The sequence below is a fragment of the Zootoca vivipara genome, chromosome 2, assembly GCF_965207765.1.
Source record: "Zootoca vivipara chromosome 2, rZooViv2.hap1.1, whole genome shotgun sequence".
Taxonomy (NCBI): domain Eukaryota; kingdom Metazoa; phylum Chordata; class Lepidosauria; order Squamata; family Lacertidae; genus Zootoca; species Zootoca vivipara.
This window is the reverse complement of record NC_142584.1, coordinates 95,405,309-95,431,330: the sequence shown is the minus strand read 5'-3', so window position 1 is coordinate 95,431,330 and position 26,022 is coordinate 95,405,309. Positions and strand designations below refer to the sequence as shown.

At 44.9% G+C, this 26,022-nt stretch overlaps 1 pseudogene; it reads right to left on the bottom strand.

The window, feature by feature from the left end:
* Positions 1-19,123: 19,123 nt before the first annotated feature.
* On the bottom strand, positions 19,124-23,240 carry LOC148686974 (uncharacterized; annotated as a pseudogene).
* Positions 23,241-26,022: the final 2,782 nt, after the last annotated feature.

Below are 26,022 nucleotides of genomic sequence, written 5' to 3'. Positions count from 1 at the left end.
AGCGAGATCCAGAGAAGGAGACCTTGGTATGCACGTAGTTCAAAGTGGGTAGGCATCCCCGAGACATTTTTAGGCTCTCTCACCAGAGGAAGGTTTTATATCCAGTAGCTAGCAGTGCACATCAGGTGGGTGTCACAATCAGCCACCCCAAAAGGCCTTGTCAATAGAGTGGACATGTGCAGGGCAGTGCTCTGTTTCAAAAGGCTGTCAGGGGCAGTGGTGTAGGAAGGGGGGTGGTAGGGGCGGTCCACCCCGGGTGTCACTGCTGAGGGGGGTGACAAACTGGAGGAAATAAGTATTTTTAAAATAAACTTATTGAAGCTCCTCTCCAAGAGGTGGAGAAGGCTTCCGGGGTCCCGGATGCCACCCTTCTTGTCTTGGCATCTTCGCCCCGCCCCACCCCAGCTGGTCAATCGGCTACGGGCTGGGGGCTGGGGGCTGGGCAAAGACAAGGAAAGGGCTGATGCTGTCGAGGCTGACTTCCCAATGGTTGGTTTTTTTGAGCCACTGCAGCGGCCTGCCAAGGAAGCAGCGGCCTGTGGAGGCCGCCAACAGTGGTTGGGTTCTGGGATGTGCATGCGCCACGGACGGCCTCCTGAGCCGCTAAGCCAAAGCTGCTTAGGCTCACAATGTTCAGTAAATAAACCAGAAATTAACACTTGCAACTGTCTCTTATTTTTCCTTCTTTTAATAATTTGAATGTGTAGGGAGGGGTGGCAAGAAATTTTCTGCACCGGGTACCACCTGACCTTGCTACGCCTCTGGTCAGGGGACATTCTCTTTTGGAAGGTGGCCTCTACCTGAGGTCTTTTCCATACTTACTTGTAGTCAGTGCTTTTTTCCTTTAAAAAAATGTTTAGGGGTGCTCTCATTTTGACTCAAGAAAACCACCATTTTATAGTTCAAATCAGGAAAAATAAATACAGTAAATGGACAAAAGCACAAAGATTCACAAAATGTTTAGGGGTATGCATACCCTTTTGTACCCCCAGAAAAAAAGCATTGCCTCTGGTCTCACTCTGTCCAGGCACAGGCCCATGCTTTAAAGCTCCACGTCAGAGCCCCTGGTTCTGCTGTGGATTCAGCCCTGGTCACTTGAATTAGATCAAAACACGCTCTTTAAAGCAGAATTGGAGGAAACAGCTATTTGGGTTACGTGTTTCATGGTGTCTCCCCCACTACGGCGAGATGCATTGTGTTTCTATTTAAATTGAAGCAGTTTGTTCCCCACTTGCCTCTGTGCATGTCAAATGCCATATACAAGTGGTATGCAATTTACGCAAACTGGTGTCAATGCATAAGTGTCCATCCTACTTGTCAATCTATTCCATGCATCTTATGAATCAGGATTTCATCCATGCGGTTCATGGCCATAATGAAACGGGCCCTGTAACATTGTAAACTGCCCAGGGAACTTTGGTTAGTAGGTGGCATAGAAGTATAGTAAACAGGTAAATGGGCACATCTCTAGAGTGCCAAAGTAACTGCAGACCAATCTTGCTCTTGGAATGTTGCTATCAACTAGGGAACCATTCAAAAGTACAGATCACTTGAAATAATCAAAAAATAACTGGGACAATAATAATAATAATAATAATAATAATAATAATAATAATAATAATATATTATTTATACCCCGCCCACTCTGGGCGGCTTCCAACAGAAAAATAAAACACAATAATCTATTGAACATTAAAAGCCTCCCTGAACAGGGCTGCCTTCAGATGTCTTCTAAAAGTCTGGTAGTTGTTTTCCTTTTTGACATCTGTTGGGAGGGCGTTCCACAGGGCAAGCGCCACCACCGAGAAGGCCCTCTGCCTAGTTCCCTGCAACTTGGCTTCTCGCAACGAGGGAACTGCCAGAAGGCCCTCGGTGCTGGACCTCAGTGTCCGGGCAGAATGATGGAGGTGGAGACGCTCCTTCAGGTATACTGGACCAAGGCCATTTAGGGCTTTAAAGGTCAGCACCAACACTTTAAATTGTGTTCGGAAATGTACTGGGAGCCAATGTAGATCTTTCAAGACCGGTGTTATATGGTCTCGGCGGCCGCTCCCAGTCACCAGTCTAACCGCTGCATTCTGGATTAGTTGTAGTTTCCGAGTCACCTTCAAAGGTAGCCCCACGTAGAGCGCATTGCAGTAGTCCAAGCGGGAGATAACTAGAGCATGCATCACTCTGGCTAGACAGTCTGCAGGCAGGTAGGGTCTCAGCCTGCGTACCAGATGGAGCTGATAGACAGCTGCCCTGGACACAGAATTGACCTGCACCTCCATGGACAGCTGTGAGTCCAAAATGCTTCATATAGTAAAGCTTCATATAGCAAGTATGTGAGGAGAGGGGGAAGAAGAAAGATTCACAATTTTTTTTTAAAAAAAATTAAAAATTCCTCCACAACAATGTTGTGCAGTGTTTAGAGTGTGAGCCTAGGGCCTGGGCAACTATGGTTCAAAGTCCCACTTGGCCTTGAAGCACACTGGGTGACCTTGGGCCAGTCATTGCCTCTCAGCCTAGCCCTACCTCACAGGGCTGGGGGGAGGGGGGTTAAATGAGGAACGGGAGCTCCTTGAAGAAAAAGATGGGTTGAAAATGCAATAAAGAAACAAAATCTAGGAAATCAGGGAGAAACCTAGGCTGGAATCCCTATCTTTTATACACTCGTCTTCTTTTCTGTGCAGCCGGAAGTTATTTACGTAGTGAAATGATTAACAGTCACCCACTTTGCAGTCTGAACTAGTACAATCTGGGGTGGGGCTACTGTATTTCTGGGAGGTACATTTGCATGTATGAACTGGCTTTTATGAGGCTACTTTTCCAGAGCATTTGGTCGATTTGTTCCCAATGCACTTATCCCAACGAAGCTTCATGTATCTTGACAAATAGCCCAGAAACAACATTTCCCCATGGCACTTGTTCACCTGGTTATTTCCTAAAGTTTAATGTCTCCCTTGGTACTCCAGGCAGTCTTTCCAGTAACTTCCTTAGGAGGTACAAATACTCGTGCTCGAGATCTTCACAAAGCAAAATCTAAGGAAGTGAAGGACAGCTGTCCGCCTGAAAAACATTGTTTCTAAGAACATTAAAAACGAAAGTGAACTATCTCACTTTTCCTTGAGCTCACAGAATGTGATCTCTGGCCATATTCTGCCAGCTCTGAGTCGTGCCGCTCCCCCTGCTTCTGCTCAGAGTTGTGAAAGCACTTTAGCAGATATCAACCAAAGAAGGGGTAGCCAATGTGTTGCCCTCTCTGTGGTTGTTGAACTGCCAATCCCATTGACCCCCAACCCCTGGCTAGGGCTGATGGAAGTTTGAGTCAAACAGCATCTGCAGTGTATCACATTGGCCACCCCTGAGCTAAAGGGCTTTAAAAATCCAGACTCTGCTTGCATTAGCATTCATCTCAGTTGCTCTCTTTGCCCAACTCAAGGTCATAATGCTTTCCCGGCTGTACGCTGTGGTCACCTTCTTTGGCCTACATGGCCTCACAGGCTATGAATCTCTGCCCTGCAAGATATCTTGGTTACATTTTGTGCATTAATCAAAATCAATTTTGCTTGCCCTTTTCTGTCCCTTACCCTACTGCCATATATAGCTTTGTTGTTGTCTTTACTTACAAAGACTTCATTGGCTTACAATAAGGGAATGGGCTGTATATGGGAGGCGTGTAAAAGGAAAACATGTTCGAGATGTATAAAACTATGTGTGGCATGGAGAAGATGGATAACAGGATTCAGCTACATGGGTAAAGGGGAAAAAAACGCTTTAGATGCGTTATAACACTGTGACACCAGATGGCGCTGTGGAGTCCCGTCTTTTGCCAACGGGATTTCCCTTTATGAAGTATACAATGTGTTTAACTGAATCACTTTTTTGATGTGTCTAGTAGATCCAGCCACAGACCCTCCAAGTGTCCCTGTTTTCCAGGGACAGTCCCGGATTTACATAAGCCATCCCGGTTTCTGATTTGATCCCAGAATATCCTGCTTTTCCTTAGGACATCCCTAATCGCGTCAGAGAAATGTTGGAGGGTATGGAGTCCTGCGACCCCTGAGTCAAGGAGATAACTATACAATCTTTAGAAGACATCTGAAGGCAGCTCTGTATGCTTTTATATATGTTGAATGCCATCCAGAGTGGCTGGGGCAACCCAGTCAGGTGTGCAGTGTATTATTATTATTATTATTATTATTATTATTATTATTATTATTATTATTATTATGTAGCAGTTCCCTATTTTCATTGGAGAAATGTTGGAAAGTATGAGATATGGAAAAAGTTATTTCCTTATCACATAATACTAGAAACTGGGGTCGTACAGTGAAGCCAGATGTTGAAAGATTCGGAGAAGAAAAAAAGGAAGCACTTTTTCTGCATGGCTACCAAGATGGATGGCTTCAGGTGGGGAGGGGTGTTAGACAAATTAATGGAGGTTAAGTATCAGTACTGGGACGCAATTGGCGCTGTGGGTTAAACCACAGAGCCTAGGACTTGCCGATCAGAAGGTCGGCAGTTCGAATCCCTGCGATGGGGTGAGCTCCCATTGTTTGGTCCCTGCTCCTGCCCACCTAGCAGTTCAAAAGTACGTCAAAGTACAAGTAGATAAATAGGTACCGCTCCGGCGGGAAGGTAAATGCCGTTTCCATGTGCTGCTCTGGTTCACCAGAAGTGGCTTAGTCATGCTGGCCACATGACCTGGAAGCTGTACACCGGCTCCCTTGGCCAGTAAAGTGAGATGAGCGCTGCAACCCCAGAGTCGGTCACGACTGGGCCTAATGATCAGGGGTCCCTTTACCTTTAAGTATCAGTACTAGCTTACTAGCTACTAGACACAATGGCTATGTTCTCCCTCCACAGAGTCCTCCCCACCCTTGCAAGCCTGGCCTCATGAGGAAGCTAGCCAGTATTATGTCCAGCCCTTGCTGAATTCAGGAATTCATGAGTTTGCTCAAATTCTAACCCTTCACGGAATGTGGAGATTATAGGGGTCTCTCCTCCCCTGCCCCCAAACTGGGCTCCTTCCTGAGACAGTTGAGTAACCTCGTTGTCAAGAATCCATCATCAATATTTGTGATGAGTTGGATGCAAGCACATTCATTTCCACTGGGTAGAAGGCAGCTTTATGCATTGACATGCAATTAAAAGCATTCCATGGAACAAAACGATAAAGTGTAGAAGAATATGAAATACATGTAAAAGATCAGTTGTTAATATCCGAGTTGACAGAAGAGACATTAATCTAGTGTTTCCCTCACAGATTTTGGAAATCGCTCAGTTCAACAAACGTAATGTTCATTTTCTGCTTATCATATAAATGCCATATGATTCATCAGCCTTCTATTCCTAGAGGCAGAGCTCTTGATGCGCCGTGAGGTGTTTCTGGAGCAATTACAACCGTAGGTTAGCAATCAGCCCACATTTGCCTCTGACACAAAAGTATGGTTCGTGTGAAGAACTCCCCAAGTAGACTTTGACATAAACACAGGTGTAGATTCCAAAAATAAGAAGACCAGAACATCTAACTCATTCTTATTTTACTTTGGTAAAAGAATGAATTTAGCCAACTGAAATCTCAATTCAAGACAAGCTGGAGACACTTCCAAAATCTACCTACTGAGTTCATTCACTGCATGAACTGAACTTTTTTTAAAAAAACAAGAGTTTATTGGTGCCTGTAAGTCAGGGGTAGCCAACAGGATGCCACCTAGATGTTATGGAGTACCACTTCCAACATCCATTGGTCGTTCTGGCTGGGGCTGATGGGAGTCCAACAATGTCTAGAAGCCACCAAGTTGGACACCTGCTGTAGGCTTAGGTGGGCAAATTAAGAAATCAAATATTTCAAAACTGCTTTAGGTTCTGCGGCTTTTCCATTCAAACAGAACTCTCATTCTGCAATGTTACAGAGACATTACTTTGGTGAATGTAGAGAAAAGGTGTACGTGTTGTCTGCAAACAGCTCATTTTAAACACAAACAAATGTTGGATCAGTGCTTTCAATCCAGCCATGGCAGGTATGGGAACCTTCACCCCTTCAGTTGTTGCTGAACTACAACTCCCATCATCCTTGGCCAGCTATGCTTGTGGGGGCTGATGGGAACTGTAGTTCGGCAGCATCTGGAGGGCCGGCTGCCTTATGGCAATGAATTTCATAGTTTAACTATGTTGGAAGGTGTAACAAGTCCAACATACTTTTCCTTTTTTTCTTTTGATGTGGGGGTTCTTAGCCAGCCAGCCTACTGAAACTTTGAAGGGAAAATCTTTAAACTCCATTAAATAATACAGTTCGATAGCAGGAATTTCTCTCGGGAAGGGCAGTCTTCTGTTCAACTGCCACGTTATGACAAGCATGACAGAGCTGATAGCAATCTATTCCAATTCATGACATTGTTTAAATTAGGTCAGATGGAGAATCTGTACTGGCCTTCCGAGAAGAACTCCCAGGAGTCTGAGCACTTTTGCTAATGGCAGTGAATCAGGATTTCTTTCCAGCCTCATCTAAGGAGTCATAAACTGTGTTAACATGTCATGTTACGTATGTAACACAATGTTCAGCAGCAAGAAAACCAGCTTCCTCTTTTTTTGCATGTATAATTATACAGCCCAGACTGGCAATTGGAATGCATGTCTTTCTCCTTGGAGTGAATGAATCACTTGACTGACCCTAGAGCTTTAAAAGCTAAGTGACTTATTTTTGTTTCCCCAGTCTTATTATTCAAAGGAGAATGCATGTGGCTTTTTCACAGCCTTGTTTATTTGCAAAACACAAAATGAATTACCTTGTGCTTTAAATTGGAGAAATGAGGACCTTTATCCAACAAGGACCTCCCCTCCCCCCCACTCCCAACAATGTAATTATCTAAAGAGGCCCCTGTGAATGGATTCTGGAGCTGTAAGGCTGAGTTAGTCTAATATAACGAAAACAAGAACGAATATGTTTGGCACCAGAGCAGTGTTACTAACACTGAGATATTAAAGTAAGGAGAAGCATGGTGAGATACTATGTGAATCAGCAGGATCTAGTAAGCATTTGATAAGCCCCTGTGTGTAGCCACTACAAGGAAGATGCATTTCTTAATCATCTTCTACATGGCTGCAGTAACGGGCAGTTCTAAGCCATATTAATTTACAGATTAGTGCCATAACCCAATGAAGCAATCTGCATTTACAGGTGACGAAGCAAGGAGACATGCAGAGTTTGGGATAATGCTTTTACTTCAGGAAAATGCATGGACAAAAAGAGAGATCGCTTTGCAAGCTGGACCTTTTCTCTCTTCATCACTAGGAATTCGTACACTATTATTATTATTATTATTATTATTATTATTATTAGAATTTATATACCACCCTATACCTGGAGGTCTCAGGTTCACAGAACAACTAGCAGCCGCCACTCCCATATATATATATATATATATATATATATATATATATATATACACACACATAAGAAATATAACTCTATTGTACAGCACGTTTTGTGTCCATAAGGTCTCTTGTTCACTAGGGTTGCCAGACTCAATAGAGGACAGGACTTCTGTGCCTTTAATTGCCCTGCTCTCTTTTGAGTCTGGAAACCTTAAAGAGAAATAATAATATAATAATAACAATAATTTATTATTTATACCCCGCCCATCTGGCCGGGTTCCCCCAGCCACTCTGGGCGGCTTCCAACAAAATATTAAAATACAGAAATCCATCAAACATTAAAAGCTTCCCTAAACAGGGCTGCCTTAAGATGCCTTCTAAAGGTCTGGTAATTGTTATTCTCTTTGACCTCTGGTGGGAGGGCATTCCACAGGGTGGGCGCCACTACCGAGAAGGCCCTCTGCCTGGTTCCCTGTAACTTGGCTTCTCGTAGCGAGGGAACCGCCAGAAGGCCCTCGGCGCTGGATCTCAGTGTCCGGGCAGAACGATGGGGGAGGAGACGCTCCTTCAGGTATACTGGACCGAGGCCGTTTAATTTCCAAGCAAAGGGTCTGCTGGTTTCTCTTTGTTTCCAGACTCAAAAGAGAGCAGGGCAATTAAAGGCACAGAAGCCTGTCCTCTATTGAGTCTGGCAACCCTAGTTCAATCCCTGACATCTCAAGGTAGGCCTGAAAAAGACTCCTGTCTGAAACTGCAGAGTTGGCATATACCAATATTTACCAAACTTGTTCTCCAGCCATTTTTGGACTTCAATTCCATCATCCCTGGCCACTAGTCCTGCTAGCTAGGAATACTGAGAGTTGTAGTCCAAAAACAACTGGAGACCCATGTTTGGGGAACCCTGGCGTAGACCATGGGTAAGGAACCTGTGGCCTTCCAGATGTTGCTGGACTGCTTCTATCATGCCTGACTATTGGTCACGGCCTGCAGAGGATGATGGGAATGGTAGTCCAACAGGTTCCCCATCCCTGGTGCAGGCAATAAAGAGTGTAATGGACCAACGGTCTTCCTCATCATAAGGCAGTTACCTTTGTTCTTGCTTCTTCCTTTTGATAGGGAAAACGAAGCATGCACATGTGTACTACTTTGCTAGATCTTGGCCTAGGAGTACTATATTATAGCATGATGGATTTAGTAGAACAGAGCATATGATGGTGGTGGGTCTTAATAAGTCACCATCAGAATAAGGGCTATAACCAATATTTCTGTGATGTTCCACACCCAAGATTGGGAACATGGTTGCAAATGCTAACTGCAAACTACGTGGGGCCACTGCAGTCTTTCTAATAATAAGAGTGCTTTCTTTTTCTTTCTTAGCAATAGGAATAAAAAGTCCAGGGGCAGGAGATTGTATCGTCCCAGAGGAAACAGCCACAGATTTCGTTCTGCCCTATTTTGTGAAATCTTCTTGCTTAAGGCTGTTGTTGTGCCGGCTCATTGCAAAGAGAATTACACCTTCTCTTTGCCAACCGTAAAAGAGAAGGGGAAAGCGAGGCTTCTCGACGTGGGCAGGAAAGGAAGAAAAATGTCCCCCTACGACACCTGGGGATTGTTAATGGATGGCGAGCAGCGCACATTTTGTGCCAAAAGAGCTGTCAGCACAATGCAAGCCTCTTTCGTGCCATTTCCCATCTGCATGGCTGAAATACACAAATCAATAGCAGGTAGTTTTTGTTTTTCTGCACTAATGATGAATGAGTCCCGGGCTCTCCCAGTAAATAATCCGAGGTGGAGAATTGTATGAAATAAGCTCCCCTTGAGGTTTAGCTATGAAGGGGGGGGGAAAGTAATTTCACTTCATTTCTTTGCCACATTAGGACTTGAGCCTCAATCTTTGGCACACACAACTTCTGTTGTCTAGGTAGGCAAAATCTATGCAGTTGATCATGTGGGGAAGGGCTACTTCTGCAAGAAGAGGGTTGCAGGATCAGATCAGAGGGAATATCACATTGGATTCTGTGGACGTGACACCTGAACTGGCCTTTCAATCAGGCTAGGAAAAGGCAGAGGTAAGAGAGGAGCCCAGTTTTGCCAATATTTTGTTCTCAGAGTAAATACGAACAGAGAGAAATTGTTGCAAACAGAAGGTGACCCGAGGCTCCCCTTTCCTTGATCTCTCTGTGTGATTTCTCTTGCATCTGGGCAAACAGGTTGTTGAAAACTCAGAACGTCCTGTAAAGTCTGCTTCCCAGAGGCAAACGTTGGGCGAGTGTGCACCAGGTGTGGGGAACCTGCAGCTCTGCAGACGTTGTTGGGACTTCAACTCCCATCAGCCCCAACAAGCAACGTCAGTGGTCAGTGATGATGGGAACTGTAGTCCAGCCAAATCTGGAGAGCCACAGGTCCCCCACCCCTGGAGCTTGCACAGGTTGATATGGGGGGTGTATGTGTGGATTCCATGAACATTCTCTTCCTGCACAAAATATGCCTCACCGCATTTTTGCCAATATTTGATAAAGGGGACATGTGTTGAGGGGGAAAGAATGTGCCCCAATTGCCAAACCAAGTGGGCTTGTCCTTTTTTGTGTGTTGATCCAATAGAATGTAGTCTTTTGAGTATCATTTATTAGGGGTAGCATGCAGATAGGAGCATGCATCTGAATACCAATGCTGAGACAGTGCATTTATTTTAACGGGTCATGCATTCAAGTGCACATCCCCATTCACATCTTGCAGCAGCTACTCAAACCTCAAGCTAGATTGAAGTAGTGACATGCAAGCAAGGGTCATCATGTAGCTTAATCTGAGTTGTTTTGTAAAGATACTACTGTATATTCACTGATTGTCTGGGATCATAGCCCGAAAAAGCATCTTCAAGTTTCAAAAAAGGCAGTGGGTAGGCTGCCGAAGGAACGATGTCTGCAAGGAGCATGGGAAAATTCCAACCCTCCTCCTTTTAAAATGGCAGCTGTACTCATCACTCACACCGATTCTACTTCCAGACCACCTTCAGACCTGCAGGAGGTGGGGAGTTATTGTCTGTCTCCAAGCTAAATTCACCTTAAGAGAGATTTAAGCATTTATTGCTCATGATAAGCGATAACTCGGCTATTTTGATAAGCATTCCATTTAGGTTTGCCGTGCATGTATGCCAAATTACCCTATAAAGTTGTTCTTAAAGAAAAACCGCATCGATCAAGAGCAAAATGATGGGAAGAACCCCTTCCCTCTTTAAATAAATTGCACATGTCATATCAAAGCTGAAGAAAAGCGAAAATGAAATGCAAACTAATGCTGGTGGGTGTGGCACATGTATAAGCAAGGCCCAATTTCCACCTTAGCTATAATCCACAAGGTTTCGGAAAGACTTGATTTAAATTCAGTCTTTGTCATCGTAAAGAGGCAAAGGGAATGGGAAATGATGCACAGTCATTCCTTTTCTCTGATGCATTGATTCTGAATTGAAATGCCACCGCAAAGATTCATGCGATCGAGGCACACAGTAATCGCCGCGTGTGGCAAGGCATGAATCGGGCAGTGGTGCATTTCCTGACTTCTGACATCTGTGTGTTGAGCATGGACGTCTGCAAAGGAACACCCACAGGGTAGCATCCGCTCCCATGCAGGGACTATATCAGGCATAGGCAAAGTCGGCCCTCCAGATGTTTTGGGACTACAACTCACATCTGGAGGGCCAAGTTTGCCTATGCCTCGACTACATTCAACTGAGACACCTGCACAGTCAAGGTGTCCCAACAATGCAGAGGCCTTGGGCCCATGCATAGGGTTTGCAGTTGTCCATGCTTCAAATGTGGAAGGCAGGACTGACCCAGGGATGGGAGGGCCTGAATAAAGTGCATCAGTGTTTTCCACCAAAACTGGGGGGAAATAGAGTATGCGTTCTTAAAAATCAAGGAGAAATGAGTCATAGAATCATAGATTCATAGAGCTGGAAGGGACCATGAGGGTGATCTGTTCCAATCCCCTGGAGAGGCAGGAATCTTTGGCCCAACAAGGGACTCAAACTCACAACCCTGAGATTCAGAGTCTCGTGCTCTACCGACTGAGCTATCAAAAGTCATGTATGCACCATATATTTTCAGCATATGGCTTTCTGCAAAGAATCCTGGGAACTGTGTTTTACTCCTCCCAGAGCTACAGTTCCCAGCAGCTGCAACAAACGACACTTCCCAGGATCCCTTGGGGAAGTAACGTGCTTTAAATATATGGTTTGTGCACAGCCAAAATGTCTGTTTTCGGCACTTTTTAACCTTACTATATCTGTGGTGATTTTTATTGGATCTTTTCAAAATTTCACACTTTCATAGCCCTCATCAGGTGGATCAACAGTGAAGCTACTGGCTAGATGGAAGCTACTGGCCTTAAATGGAAAGCCTGGACTTTGAAGTCATCTTATTTTACTTGTTATTTGTATTATATCTACTGTTTTTAATTAGGTTTTGTAACTGTGGATTATGCAGAATGCTTTATCTGAGTGGATGTAGCAACCGAGTAATTTCGTTGTTCCCGCAAGGGGACAATGACAATAAAGATATCTTATCTTAGATCCACCTCCCTAGATCAGATCGCATATGCCATTCTTAGCCCAACAGATGTCATCTCTATAAACTATAAGAATATTGGGGCTTATAAGGAGGGAACCTTGTGTTTGCTACACACCTTAACTATAGGAGTGCTCTTGTGTTCCTATAATATAATATTTAGCATAATTTAACATAAACCAGTCCTGTTCAAGCACAGTCTTTCCTGAAACAGTGCTGTTTTGGAGAATAAGAAATTGGGGGTGGAAGTGGAGATTGTGTGAAACAGTACATTTAAGCTAACATCCTCATCAGGGACGCAGGTGGAGCCATGGGTTAAACCACAGAGCCTAGAGCTTGCTGATCAGAAGGTCGGCGGTTTGAATCCCTGCGACGGGGTGAGCTCCCGTTGCTTGGTCCCTGCTCCTGCCAACCTAGCATTTCAAAAGCATGTCAAAGTGCAAGTAGATAAATAGGTACCACTCCAGCGGGAAGTTAAACGGCGTTTCCGTGCACTGCTCTGGTTCGCCAGAAGCAGCTTTGTCATGCTGGCCACATGACCGGGAATCTGTACGCCGGGTCCCTCGGCCAATAATGCAGATGAGCGCCGCAACCCCAGAGTCAGTCACGACTGGACCTAATGGTCAGGGGTCCCTTTACCTTTACCTTTACCTCATCATTTACAAACTATCTAACATTGTTTCAAGGGCAGACACTTAGCAGTGAGATAGCTGAAGCCCCTCTCTCTGTGTGCGTCTACGCCTCCCTTTCTAATATATGCTGTACAAATATTTGAGAGGAAGCCGTTTCTCCAGTGCCCTCATATCAGATCCATAAAGTTTGGCTGCTGTGGTTTTGCCTTGAGAGACTTCTCTATACACATGGTCTTTTTCAAAACATGAAATACAAAGATCCCCAGATCTCAGCAGCAAACACCTCTCGCTAAGTGGAAACAGTGAAGCAGGTGTTGTATTTAATGCGGAATGCACTGCCATCAAAATGACGGTCGAAACTCAACCCATCTGTATCAATGGATAAAAGAGAGACAGTTTCATTCTCCCGACTTCTACAGCTGCATCAAGGTCAGAATCTTACTATGGAACATTCTCAAAGTCGTGGATCAGCTGAGAAATCCCACAATGCTTGATGAAATAAACTCTTAAGTAATGTCATTATTATCCTTTCTCCAACAAAATACCTATAGAGGTGGGAGGGGGAGCCTTAGGCTATGATTTTCAGTGAGGCTTCCTTTCAAGTAAATATGTTTGAATTACATAATGTTTTTTTATTGGAGGGGGGGCACCATAATCAGTAGCACCAAGACAGCTGGTGTCTTTACCGGGAGTAGCTAACCAGACGTTGTTGGACTACAACTTCCATCAGTCCCAGATGGCATGGCCAGTGGTCAGGCATCATGGGGGTTGTGTTGTTGTTGTTTAGTCGTTTAGTCGTGTCCGACTCTTCGTGACCCCATGGACCAGAGCACGCCAGGCACTCCTGTCTTCCACTGCCTCCCGCAGTTTGGTCAAACTCATGTTCGTAGCTTCGAGAACACTGTCCAACCATTTTGTCCTCTGTCGTCCCCTTCTCCTTGTGCCATCAATCTTTCCCAACATCAGGGTCTTTTCCAGGGAGTCTTCTCTTCTCATGAGGTGGCCAAAGTCTTGGAGCCTCAGCTTCAGGATCTGTCCTTCCAGTGAGCACTCAGGGCTGATTTCCTTCAGAATTGATAGGTTTGATCTTGCTGTCCATGGGACTCTCATGAGTCTCCTCCAGCACCTTATTTCAAAAGCATCAATTCTTTGGCGATCAGCCTTCTTTATGGTCCAGCTCTCAGTTCCATACATCACTACTGGGAAAACCATAGCTTTAACTATATGGACCTTTGTCAGCAAGGTGATGTCTCTGCTTTTTAAGATGCTGTCGAGGTTTGTCATTGCTTTTCTCCCAAGAAGCAGGCGTCTTTTAATTTCGTAACTGCTGTCGCCATCTGCAGTGATCAAGGAGCCCAAGAAAGTAAAATCTCTCACTGCCTCCATTTCTTCCCCTTCTATTTGCCAGGAGGTGATGGGACCAGTGGCCATGATCTTGGTTTTTTTGATGTTGAGCTTCAGACCATATTTTGCGCTCTCCTCTTTCACCCTCGTTAAAAGGTTCTTTAATTCCTCCTCACTTTCTGCCATCAAGGTTGTGTCATCTGCATATCTGAGGTTGTTGATATTTCTTCCAGCAATCTTAAGTCCGGCTTGGGATTCATCTAGTCCAGCCTTTCGCAAGATGAATTCTGCATATAAGTTAAATAAGCAGTGAGACAATATACAACCTTGTCGTACACCTTTCCCAATTTTGAACCAATCAGTTGTTCCATATCCAGTTCTAACTATAGCTTCTTGGCCCACATAGAGATTTCTCAGGAGACAGATGAGGTGATCAGGCACTCCCATTTCTTTAAGAACTTGCCATAGTTTGCTGTGGTCGACACAGTCAAAGGCTTTTGCATAGTCAATGAAGCAGAAGTAGACGTTTTTCTGGAACTCTCTAGCTTTCTCCATAATCCAGCGCATATTTGCTATTTGGTCTCTGGTTCCTCTGCCCCTTCGAAATCCAGCTTGCACTTCTGGGAGTTCTCGGTCCACATACTGCCTAAGCCTGCCTTGTAGAATTTTAAGCATAACCTTGCTAGTGTGTGAAATGAGCACAATTGTGCGGTAGTTGGAGCATTCTTTGGCACTGCCCTTCTTTGGAATTGGGATGTAGACTGATCTTCTCCAATCCTCTGGCCATTGCTGAGTTTTCCAAACTTGCTGGCATATTGGGTGTAGCACCTTAACAGCATCATCTTTTAAAATTTTAAATAGTTCAGCTGGAATATCATCACTTCCACTGGCCTTGTTATTAGCAGTGCTTTCTAAGGCCCATTTGACTTCACTCTCCAAGATGTCTGGCTCAAGGTCAGCAACCACACTACCTGTCGTCATCATGAACAAAACTGATTACATCCAAGAGGCCCACAGACAACTTTCCAATACTGCCTTTTACATGAAATTGGACTCAGACCCCACACAAGCATACAAAAAAGAACTGAACAAGATTATTAAGGAGCTACCCCTACACATCCAAGAACAGATCCTCACAAACACACCAGCGGAACCTCAGCCAGGAACTTTCTATCTTCTACCCAAAATACACAAACCAGGAAACCCAGGACGCCCCATCATCTCAGGTATTGGCACCATTACAGTGGGTGTTTCCGGCTATATGGACTCTGTTCTGAAACCATATGCTATCAGTGCTCCCAGCTACGTACGTGACACCACAGATTTTCTGAGGAAAATACAATATTTGAACAATCTTCCTAACAATACTATACTAGCCACTATGGATGTGGAATCTCTATATACCAACATCCCACACAATGATGGTTTACAAGCCATAAGGAACACCATTTCAGATAAAACCACAGCGGACTTTGCTACCAAACTCTGCCACTTTGTCCTTACCCACAACCACTTCAAATTTGGTGATGACCTGTTCCTCCAGATCAGCGGCACAGCCATGGGCACCCGCATGGCCCCACAGTATGCCAACATCTTCATGGCAGATTTAGAACAACGTTTCCTTAACTCCTACCCACTCAAACCTCTCCTGTACCTGCGATACATTGACGATATTTTTATTATCTGGACACATGGACGACAGACCCTGGAAACCTTCCACCAGACATTCAATGACTTTCACCCCACCATCAACCTAACAATGAACCAATCTATGCAAGAAATACATTTTTTGGACACTACTATAAAAATACAGGATGGACGTATAGACACCACCTTATACAGAAAACCAACTGACCGACAAACATATCTACATGCTTCTAGCTACCATCCCAAACATACCAAACAATCCATCGTATACAGCCAGGCCTTACGTTACAACCGCATCTGTTCCAACTCTACAGACAGAGAATCTCACCTAAGAGATCTACAGCAAACCTTTTTAGAACTAAAATATCCACCTGATGAAGTTAAACAACAGATCAACAGAGCCAGACAGATACCTAGAGAGAACCTGCTGCAAGACAGACCCAAAAAAGAAAATAACAGAACACCACTAGTCATCACATACAGCTCCCAAGCTAAAACAGTACAACGCATCATCAGAGATCTACAGCCTCTCCTGGACAATGACCGCTCCCTTTCTCAAGCTCTGGGAGGAAGACCTTTCATTGCCTACAGACAGCCACCCAATCTTAAACAACTCCTCACCCACAATAATACAACCACCAGACTTAACATGGACACTGGTACCAGAGCCTGCAATAAACCCAGATGCCAACTTTGCTGCCACATACACCCAGACAACACCATTACTGGCCCCAACAACATCCAACATACCATCTCAGGACTATTTAATTGCTCATCCTCTAACATTGTGTATGCCATCAAATGCCAACAGTGCCCTTCAGCTCTCTATATTGGACAAACAGGCCAAACCCTACGCCAAAGGATAAATGGACATAAATCTGACATCAGGAACCAGAAGACAGAAAAACCAGTAGGAGAACACTTCAATCTCCCAGGACACTCTATACAAGATCTCAAAGTAGCTGTCTTACTACAAAAGAATTTCAGAAATAGACTGGAAAGAGAAGTTGCTGAATTGCAACTTATCACCAAGCTCAAAACCATGGAGGGACCTGGTTTGAACAGAGATATCGGGTTCTTATCTCATTATACATGATAAGCGATCTTCAGCCATCTCAACCCTTGCTTTTTCATGCAAAACCATTTGCAGTCGTTTGCGGTCATCAACAGCTATCAGTCAGTCAATCACCCATTTCCACCACCCTTCTGAGTGATCCCCCCTCCCCATCCCCACCCCTCCCCACCCCTTCTCTACATAAGTGCCTGGAAACTTCCATTTCACTGTATCTGAAGAAGTGTGCATGCACACGAAAGCTCATACCAAAATAAAAACTTAGTTGGTCTTTAAGGTGCTACTGAAGGAATTTTTTTATCACACTACCTGAGGTGTACGAGAGCTCCATATCTTTCTGGTATAATTCCTCTGTGTATTCTTGCCACCTCTTCTTGATGTCTTCTGCTTCTGTTAGGTCCTTACCACTTTTATCCTTTATTATGGTAATCTTTGTACGAAATGTTCCTTTCATATCTCCAATTTTCTTGAACAGATCTCTGGTTTTCCCCATTCTATTGTTTTCCTCTATTTATTTGCATTGCTCGTTTAAGAAGACCCTCTTGTCTCTCCTTGCTATTTTTTGGAAATCTGCATTCAGTTTCCTGTATCTTTCCCGATCTCCCTTGCATTTTGCTTGCCTCCTCTCCTCCGCTATTTGTAAGGCCTTGTTGGACAGCCATTTTGCTTTCTTGCATTTCCTTTTCCTTGGGATGGTTTTCGTTGCTGCCTCCTGTATAATGTTACGAGCCTCCATCCATAGTTCTTCAGGCACTCTGAAGAACTATGAAGGGGTTGTAGTCCAACAATATATGGGGTTGTAGTCCAACAATATATGGAGGACCACAGTCTTGCCACCTCTGCTTTAATATAAGAGTAAGCAGTGTAGATGGTGGTTTTACAATTCCTGGACTTGGTGATCACAATGATATGAACCAAACTAGGCTTTTTCCAGAGGCGGCTCTTCTCTGCATCCCACTGGTGGCCCACCAGGATCAGAGGCTCCTCAAGCCTTATGCAGGTGTAACTCAAATGAACGAAATGGTTCACTCCTGCAGGATGCAGAACAGGCATAGGCAAACTCGGCCCTCCAGATCTTTTGGGACTACAACTCCCAGCATCCCTAGCTAACAGGACCAGTGGTCAGGGATGGTGGGAATTGTAGTCTCAAAACATCTGGAGGACCGAGTTTGCCTATGCCTGATGCAGAAGCATGGAGGGGGGGGGAGTCTAGAAGTGGAGACACTGAGTCGGCTTGCTCTGCTGGAGGGCTACATATTTCTGGACTCTTATCACCTTGGAGAAGGTGAATTGGAAGCAGGCATATGCACGGTTAATTAGCAGGGGGGTGGGGAATCAGAGCTTGTGTATCTGATATTATTTGTTATATTTGTATTGTGATTGCAGCGCTCTGTCCTTCAAACTGCAAATTACAAGTTTGCCGTTTCCTGCACTTGTCCTGTTGCTTTGGGACTGTTTGCAAAGAGGAATCTCAGAAATATCCCAACACCTTGGCAGATTAGATGAACATTTGGACTTATTGACCCCGAGGTTCGCTGGCAAGAACTGGCAAATTTTCTCTTTGACTCAGAAGGACTTCTGCATTTTCCATGCATTACCTCCACATTTACCTCTCTGTGGGCAATTACTTAATTATGATGGATCCAGCTAAAGAAAAATTGCCAGTTTTATTCTACTGAAATCCCTTAAGACCCACGCAGGTGGAGGTTAGAAAATTGGTGCCCATTGAGCATGGGGTCTGGAAGGGAACTTGCAAATGTAAATTGCTGCAAAGAATACATGCAGGAAATTGGGGGTTGAGCTGTACAGAACTGTTCGGTTAAGTGGTGTAGATATTGGGGATGCAAATGAAGAGATTAAAAATTGCTGTGGAATTTTTTGGTGTAATTGTCAAGATACAGGGGAAAGGGGAAGAAATGTTGATGTGAATTCCCGTGCCCGGGTGGAAGTGGAGATGGTGTGGAAAATGGGGAATAATCAAGGTTTTGCAATGAGGAAAGTGCTGGGAGAATTCAGTGGAATGAGTGGAACAAGACTTCCTCCCCACAAACAAACTGAAACAAATGCCCATGAAGTACTCAGCGTTGTCTAATTTCCCTGCAAACTAACCAGGACAAATGTTCAATAGGCAGGTCATCCAGAAACACTTTTGTTCCCTCCGTCTGTGCCTTATGGTGTCCATTTAAAACAATGATATTCCAGAGCACTTACCAGTAACATGAACCAGTGACTTCCCTGAGATCCAGGGGCGTCTTAGCCATAGAGGCTATTGGCGCAAGGCGCCATGGCGGCAAGTTCTGGAGGGCGCCTCCGCCATGCCGCGCCATGCCCAGAGCCTCCTCCCTGCCAGAGGAGCCGCCTCAAGCCCCGCCAGCAGCACCGCCCTCGCCCGCCTATTCTCGGGCTGCAGGCACCATTGCAGGGAAGCCGACCTGCCGAGCAGGCGGAGGCGGAGCACAGTCGACAATGTCCCCACCCGTCAGGCCACCCCCTCTGGCTGCCCGTCACACCTGGCCCTGCCCGGTGGAGCGCAAGTTCGGCGTCGCCAATGTCGGTCCTGCCTGCGGTGGGCAAGAAGCATGGTGGCAGGGGGGAGCGAGGTAGGCTGCAGAGGGGCCTGAGGGAGAGGTGCTGACCACCCAGAGGGAAACGTGGGGGTGGGGGGCACCTGAGGGATCCCTGCACCATGGCGCCAGATAACCTTAAGACGCCCCTGCTGAGGAAGGGTGGTATATACATTCAACAAGTAAATAAATTAAATTTGGAACAGCTTGTACAATGACAGAAAATATCAGCATAAAGCAATTAAACAGAGCAAGAGCATTACCAGCAGCAAATAGCAAGCAGGTTTACCTGGTGTGGATTTAGTCTTGCTATTCAGGGAAAGAACGCTATTACTGTTTTTGTTGTTTTATAACTTCACGGTGGTTGCCTGTAGCTTCTTCAGGATGGAAAATCGAGGTATATTAGCAAATAATCATTTTATTGTTGAGGAAACACTATCCAGCACAAGGCAGGTCATTTGGAAGCAACATGGAGATAGTCTTTCCATAACAGGCCAGCCCACTCTCATAGGTGCTCCACATCCACCTTTAAGCGTATGTGGAGCTCCGGACCGGAGCGAGAAGCCTCTTTATCCAAAGCTTGCCAAATGGAGCCTAGTGTGACTCAGGCCCTTCTGAAAGGATATGTTTTTGAAACAGCTTTATCCAGGATTTATTCCTGGCTGCTACATTTCCAGCTAATTAGTTCTTTCGGAAGATTCAGGATGGGGGGGGGAATTCACTTTTTGAAGTTCATGCCATCAAATTAGGCAGCAACCTAATTCTCTCTGTCTCCAAACCCTGCCTCTTAGCAATTACGCATGCACAGAAAATTACTTGGGGCAGTGGTGTTTTTTCCCCCCCTTTCCTTTCCTTGCCGACAAACCCCAGCTTTTCCTCAGAGGCTTCTATTTGTCATAACTAGCGAGGGAAGCAGCTTGCAGCCCCACACGCTCCCCGGCTCCCGTTTTATCGCACTCGGGTGGGAAACAAAACTTTGCCTCCTGTATTTCACTTTTATGGGACACGTGGGTGGGAAAGTTCCTGTTCTAACCTAGAAAAGGAGAACACCCTGATCCTACAGGCACAGACACCTCCACCTCGCATCTTTCTTCTGAGAAGAAAAAGCCAGTTGCTGCGGCATCATTATTTGTTGTTAATGAACAGCAAGGGGGAGAGATGGCTGTCAGGCCTTGAAAACGTTAACTGTGTGCATTTTCCTAGTACATATCATGTATGCTTGCTCATAACTGCCATTAGGAGGTTTCAGTGACACTCCTATATTACAATGCAGATGCAGAGGGATCAGGTAGCTTATGGATTAGCAGCATTATTCATCCTTCATACAGTCCAAATGGGGAGTAAAAAGAATCACAGATACCAAGTATGTCAATTAGGCTTCATGCTGACATGAGTGGTTTTGCTTGTCATGGGGGCTGCCAGGTCAGGAGCATCCCAGACTATGAGATTTCATGCCCAAACCTGAGACCTAGGAGATTTCACCTAGGGATGTCACAGAGGCAGGTTCTGGCGATCCTTCCTCTACACTCCATTCCACCACCAAACAACTGGAGGTGGAGGTTAATTGGGAGAGGGGAGGAAAGCAAATCACTCCCCCTAGAGAGTCTGTGCAGCAATTTGCAGCCAGTTTCTGCTGGGTTGAAGCTTGCAAGTTGCAGTCATACTCTTCTTACAAACAAACAAAGGCACTCTAACCCACCTGGAAATTCAATTCCTCCCCCAGCCAGCTGGAGAGGGGCAGGGAAACCTGGAGACTTCAGTTCACCTCTTGAGGGCTAGCAACCCTACTTGTCGTCCTTTCCACTGCCATAGCAGGCCTACTTTCTACCAAGGTCGACTGAGCGAGGCAATTTAAATCAGCGATTTCAGCTGACATGAAGAAAGACGGATGTAAAGTTTCTCATTGATATTTCTTCATTTGTTTCCTAAACTTCTTGGGACCTGTATTTTGCTAAGGGTGCTTGTTAAATTGTTAGGATTCCCTTCAGAGAGCTACAATCTTCAGAGTGGTTTAACAATCAATCCTTCTTCCCAAGGAACTCTGGGAATTGGAGTTCTGTGAGAAGAATAGGAGTCTCTCAGCACCCTTAACAAACTACATTTCCCAGGATTGTTTGGGGAAAGCCGTGACTGCCGAAGTGGTATTGCAGTGCTTTAAATGTCTGCTGTGGATTCAGCCCTGGTCACTTGGATTAGATCTTATGTGAAGATGATGTCACCCTGTTTGAATGAAATTGAATTCAGTTTCTTCATTTTGAGTAAGGGTGTTAAATGACAAGATTCCAGGCATGTAATTGATTTTTGTACTGCTCAGCTAGTTGGTGCATAGGGGGAGGAGAAATTTCAGTTTCAGATAAATGAAGAACTAGGGTGTTTGCAGAGCCTGGGCTTGTGATGTGCATTATCATTTCAAATCTCTTTGATCTCTGCATTATTCCTGATGGCTCAATAGGGAAAGTAAAGAAAGTGGTTGAACCAATAGATCACACTTTTGAAAAAAAGAAGAATTAAACTCAGCAGGGTGTCCATCCCTGCCAGGAATTTTATTGTGTTTTTAGCCTGATGTCTTGGACCTCTCTAGGTGCAACTTGTAGTTCAAGGAAAACAGTTTGCTCTGGTGTGATAGTATTAGGTAAATTAGTTTTCAAAAACTCTGTAATGTCAGCAGTTGCTGGCCTCTGGAAAGTAGGCAAGGTTGCATATTAATTAGCAGATGCTTCATCTAGTTCTGAGGATTTGGTCAGGTAAGTATCTTTTGAGCTTTTTAATTATGGGAATCATTCCCATATTGATTTTCTGAGAGAAGCTTTTAGCCAGGAGAGGTTATCAGCTGCCTGGTTTCTTATGATCACTCTGATTTCTGAAAACAAGCAGACTCTTCTTTGTTTATTTCCAGTAACTAAAGTTTTTTTTCCTGCCTGAAAAATTACTGCTGAGTTATAGCACTGAGACTTTAAATCAAAAGCCATTCAGCTTTGGAAATAATAATTTCCAATAATGATAATAATCTGTCAAATTCGTATTTAAATTTGGCTGTCCCTCTAGGGCAGGCACCCCCAAACTACGGCCCTCCAGATGTTTTGGACTACAATTCCCATCATCCCAGGCCACTGGTCCTGTTAGCTAGGGATCATGGGAGTTGTAGGCCAAAATATCTGGAGGGCCACAGTTTGGGGATGCCTGCTCTAGGGATGTTAAAGACCTAATTATTCTAAAAAGTTGTGCCGGGTGAGAGCTAGCGGATGCAATGGAAGCTGAGAAGTAAGACGTCTTAGCAGCTTTCACTACCATCTCATAGGCTTTCATAAGCATCCTATAAGATGTTCTTGAGGCTCCATCGCGAGCACGCTGCCATACTCACTCTAGCCGTCTGAGGTCCCGTTTCATTTTCCGGAGCTCCTCAGTAAACCAGGGTGCCCGATTTTGGCGGGGTCGCAGAGGGTGCTTAGGTGCAATCTCATTGATGGCCACCAAGAGCCAGTTATTCCAGTTCTCGACAAGCTCATCTAGTGAGCCGCCAGGGGGAGCAGGGTCCCGCAGGGCCTGGCGAAATCCATCAGGATCCGTCAGCCTCTGCGGGTGAGCCCAAATAGGTTCACCACCCAAGCGAGGTGGGGTGGGTGGGAAGTCAATCCTGGCTTTCAGCGCATAGTGATCAGACCATGGCACTTCCACAAGGGGGGACATGATCACATCAATACCCGCCCCAAAGATCAGATCCAGCATGTGGCCTGCTTGATGTGTGGGACCCCAAACAAACTGGGAGAGCCCTAATGTCGCCATGGAAGTCACTAGGTCCAGAGCCCAAGAGGAGGGGTGGGATTGGCATGGACATTGAAGTCCCCCAGAACCAATAGCTTAGGGAACTCCAAGGCCCAGCCTGCCACCACCTCCAGGAGGCCTTGGTGCCCCACACCAGGCCAACACATTCAATGCCAGAGATCGATGGTGCTGGCAGAGCCCTGAAAGAGCAATCCTCACGGATTAACAACGCTACCCCTCCCCCCCAACCCACAGTCCACGATTGGTGGAGGATGGAGAAACCCAGAGGTGCCATCTCATGCAAGGTGACTACTTAGCCTTCACGCACCCAGGTCCCCACCACACAAGCCAGGTCAACCCCCTGCGAGATAAAAAAAAGTCTCTCATGGTGGTGGTTTTATTGCCTATGGACCTGGCATTGCACAACACCAGTGACGGAGGTGAGTAATCCCTGCTCACCCTACCCTCGTCCCTCGGGATGGGGTGTAGATTGGAAGGGGTTTGAGCATCTCCGCAGAAGGAAAGTGCAATCTTTTTCCTACAGTGGATGGAGAAAATTACATCCCCCAGGTTATAGCTCATTAAATAGCTTGCTAAAGAGAGACACCTCAGGGGTTGTCCCCCCCACCCCCCAAGTCTCTGGTATCTTAGACTTTAGCTCCGTTATAAATCAGTCAGTGGCAGATCTATAACAGAATTAAAATCTCCACCAATTAGCAAAGTGTCTTCACCGGAGGTTTCAGTGTGTTTTGTTGGTGGTGGTGTTGTTGTTTTTTTGTGCAAAAGTAGCCTGAATGAATGTACATTGATTAGAATCTAGGGTATATAATGAGTAAATAGTTAACAGAGCGGCTGAAGGAGGCTTTAACAAAAATAAATCTGCACTTAGGATGTATTTCAGTAGCCATAATTCTGCAAAGAAAAATCTCTGGAAAGAAGAATGGCTCCCTTCTTGCCTTTTGTAGAGCCGGCTCAGGCATACTTGCTAACAAACCGATCCACATTAAGAGCAGAGATGTGGTTCTTTTTCCAATGTGTCTCCTGCCAGCTTCTGGAGAGGCCTGTGTTAGACGTCAGCAGTTGGGTGAGTCTAGTTGGGTGAGTCTAGTCTAGTTCACTGATGTGAACATTGGGGACCTGACTTTTGTTTGTTAATTAATGTTACGTTGCATGGGTTTTTTTGTACATCTAAAATCAGTATAAATATGTTTGAGAGAGGGGAAGAGAGAGAAATTCCTGGCATCTCAGTGTAGGCACTGGAAAGACTCCTGTACAAAAACCTGGAGAGGCACTTTTAGTCAGCGCAGAGAGTAGGGAACGAGAGGAATCCATTGCCTCACTATGAGCTTCCTGTTTTTCTAAGCCAAATGGCAGTGAAAGAGCCAGGAAATGTTTGTAAAGTAGGCCAGGAAAATGCCTGGCTAAAGAAACAGGTTTTGTACATTTAAAGCAGTATTGTACCACTTTAGACAATTATGGCTTCCACCAAAGAATCATGGGAACTGTAGTTTGTGAAAGGCACTGACTATTTCCCTCACAGAGCTATAATTCCAGGAGAGAATTCTGGGAAGATGGATTGGTTGTTAAACCACTCTGCAAATTGTAGCTCTGTGAGAGGAACAGGGGTCCTCCTAACAACTCTAGGCACCCTAAACAAAAAACAAAAAACTTTCCCCAAGTTTATTTTTGGGGGAGCCGTGACTGTTTAAACTGATATTATACTGCTTTAAATGTATAGTGCGGATGGGTTCTGAGAAGAGGTTTGACAAAGGGTGGGAGGTGGAGAGAGAGAGAGAGGCCATTAAAACTGTTTCTAAACAGTAATCTGTTTTATTACACCTGCAACCTTATAAACCTTTTCCTACAGCCAAGTTGCCGTTGGCAATTTCCACATGTGCGCCGATGGTGTGTGCTCAAGGAGTGGTCTCCTCAGAGTATTACCATTCTTACTCTTGGGGAGCATTGGCTGGCTGTCAGCATTTATTTTATCTGTTGCTGTTAGGCTGCACCTGTACTGGGAGTCTCAGGAGAGTGTCAAAGTAATAATCCACCTGACATCTCCTCTGTCTGCTGCACATTTTATTGTTTTTATAGTGTACTCGTCTATAGAGTCACTGTAAGCATACATTTTATGCAGGGTGACCTTGAGGGGAAAACCCATTGTCATGTAACCAACTCCATAAATCCACATGTACCACTTTATTTCTTCAATTCCCGTTGTTTTGTGCCCCTGCAATGAGCCAAATGAACAAAAGTTCAGTTAGCCAGCCTCTTCCACAGATGTGCTACCTGACCTGAGTTATGGTATCGGTTGATAACTATTTTTATATGTTAGATATTTGTTGTTAAAGTTTGGTTTTGCATATCTGTGCTAGCTCCGCAGACCAAAGACACCAAAAATGTTCCATGAAAGCTGAGCATGCTCAGTGGTCACGGAATGCTGGTGGACAGACAACACACGACCTGGAGGAAAGGAAATGGAAGAAATTTAACAGGAACACTCTGTGCTGCAACAGTTTGTAGCAGAACCCACTTTTGCTTGAAACATTTTAATTTCCCCTTGCCCCAAATCACCCTTCACATAGAAAAGTACAGTGGTACCTCACAAGACGAATGCCTCGCACGATGATAAACTCGCAAGACAAAAGCGTTTTGTGATGTTTTTGGTGACTCGCAAGACAAAGTTTTCTATGGTTGCGCTTCGCAAGACGAAGTTTTTCAGCGGTTGGGTTTTTTTGCCATGGCAAACCGCGCTTCGCAAGACGAAATTATTGCAAGACGAAGCGACTTGCGGAACGAATTACTTTCATCTTGCGAGGCACCACTGTAATGTGTTCCATCAACTTAAGCAGGAGCTGTTCTTCGGAAATAATATTTTTGTTTTGTGCGAAGAGGTTTATTTTCATGGGCAGCATTTCAATCAATGTGTAAAATTGCAGTCAGGAAACTGATTCTTATATAAACACATTGTGAAACAGCTTCTGCCTGTCAGGTAGAAGGTACCAAGTCTTGTGCAGAGGTGCTGTTGAGTTATCCAAGCATTGCAGTTCTTTGGTCATTTGACCTGCAGCTGATCC